Below are 2,332 nucleotides of genomic sequence, written 5' to 3' on the forward strand. Positions count from 1 at the left end.
ATTCTCCCTTGTCATGGAGAATAAGAAGGAGATCCATATGTTCTGGGGATTGGGATGCAGGCATCTTGGAGGCATTGTTCCAGCGACCACACCGTCCTGACAGTTTTACCTCTGGAATCTCTGCAGTCCACCTCTGCCTTGCCGTTCCTGCTTCCACTCCCCCACTCCCTTTCTGGTTATACACATCTACTATTCTACCCAGATGCCCGCAGCAGCACCTGTCCACTGTCATCATCTCTCTAACCTCCCTCTGTCCACAGTTTCCTGTGCTCCCACTCCAAGATCAAGATGCAGATTTCGCTATTTCCATGGCACTGATCATCTGCAAGGGAGCGTCCTAACTCTGCTTGAGCACACACAGGCCCTTGACCTGCCCTACCCCATTGGTTCCTCTGGATCCATGACCCCTCCCACTCTCTCCCTCACACTCCGTGCTCCCTTAATACTAAATCACTTCCGGTTTCTCAAGAGCCCAGGGCATTTGGTTCTTCCTGGCCCTTGGCTGTGTGGCTCCGGTTCTCACGACTGTCCTGCCCAGGAAACCTTTATTTGCCTCCCCCAGGAAACCTCCCTGACCCCCCAGGCCCTTTCATTGCCCTTCCCTGGAACAGAAATGCTCTTTTCACTGACTGGGTTGGCCCAAAGAGCTTTAAACCTGAGGCTTCCTCCTCATGCCACCGAGAGCCCTCTGGGGTGGGCACTATGCTTTGCCTCTTTGGTCATAGTGCTCAGCATGAGATTGATCACATAGTAGGTGCTCAATAACTCAGATTGAACTAAACTCAAAGCCTTAGTTGGGGCGGGGGGTGGTGAGAAGAGCAGCTGGGCTGTGTGGGGAATAAAGGATAAAGCTGAATGGAGAAGCCCTTTCCTTCATGGTACAAGAGGACCTTGGCTCTGTATCTGGTTCTTGGGGTGGAATAATAATGAGAGTGACACCAACAGTAGCTGGTCCCAAAGGCCGTCCCATGCCAGACATTGGTTAAGTGCTTGATGCAGATGTCATCAACTGATTCTCACAACAGCCTTAGGGGGTGCCAACTCTTATAGGCATCCCCATTTTAGAGGGGAGGGTCCTGAGGCTGGGCCAGGAAGTGATCTTGGCTGTTCCTGATGGGAGGGAGCTGGGGACAGGTGACTGTGGCAGAGACCTGCAGGGAGGTTGCTGCTGGCCTGGGCTTTGGAAACAGCCACCTTGATGCTCTGCCCCAAAGCCTGTTCTTTCCTCACTGCCTGTTCCCTGTCCTTACTATTCTGCCGGCCTACTGTCATTTTCCCCTTCCCAGCCTGCCCAGCCAGGCTATGCGGCAGAGGTTCATGTGTGAAAGTGTGAGAAGGGCCGCCTGGAGTGAGTGTTTCACGGGACAGAGGTTGCATTTGGGAAGATGAGGCGGCTCTGGAGATGGATCCTGCGGATGGTTAGGCAGCAATGCCGCTGCAGTCCCTGTACCAGCGACCAAAACGGTGAGTGTCTGGTGCGGACATTTTACCACAATTTAAGAAAATTGCTAAAAAAGTTGTGAAGAAAAAGTGCTTTATGTTTGCCGAACTTTTGAGGCTCCACCGCCCACTGCACATTTGCCGTTTCCCAAGCGCCTCCCACGGGCCAGGCCACGCGCTTCCTCCTTTCATTCTGGAAACAAGCTCGAGGAGAGAGGTGGCCCCCGCCTTGCCGATGAGACTGAGGCTTGGAGCCCGGCAGGGGCAAGGCTGCTTTTGCAAACCCGGCAGGCCTCTCTCTGGTCCTGAGGAGCATGGCAGGGACGGGGTGGGAATTTGGGCTCAAAATGGGCTCTGCTCCTCTGGGCTGTGGAACCTTGAGCAAATTGCTTCACTGACCTTCTTCTTGTGACAAGCGGGGACAATAATAGTGTCCTCTCTCGTGCAGGGGGAGGATTCCCCGAGATGCCAGAAGGTCCTAGCACAGCACCTTGGCCGCCATCAAAAATAAAATTCTCCCAGAGCTCTCCCCAGTGCCTCCCTTGATGTCCAGTGGACAGAGGGCTGGATGCAAGGTTGGGAAACCCGTGTCAGGGTCTCAGCCCTGAGGCTGACTTTGTCTGTGATCTTGGGGAAGTCCCCTCCCTTCCCTAGTCCACAGGCTGCTCTTCGTATAGTTAGGAGAGTGGGTAGTGTCGGCAGGGGTCTCTAGTTCCGGTTTTCTGGAATTTCTCCCGCAATCCTGGTCCTGTCCAGAATTGGTGTCCTCTGTCCCACCCGCTCTCTGGGCAGAGGGGTCTGCGCCTAGTCTCCAGTTCCACCTTTGTCCCTGACCCCATCTTCTCAGGAGCATCCAACCCCCAAGCAAGAGGAAAGGCAGAGGAAGGTGAAG

This window comes from Callithrix jacchus, chromosome 1, assembly GCF_049354715.1.
Source record: "Callithrix jacchus isolate 240 chromosome 1, calJac240_pri, whole genome shotgun sequence".
NCBI classification, from domain to species: domain Eukaryota; kingdom Metazoa; phylum Chordata; class Mammalia; order Primates; family Cebidae; genus Callithrix; species Callithrix jacchus.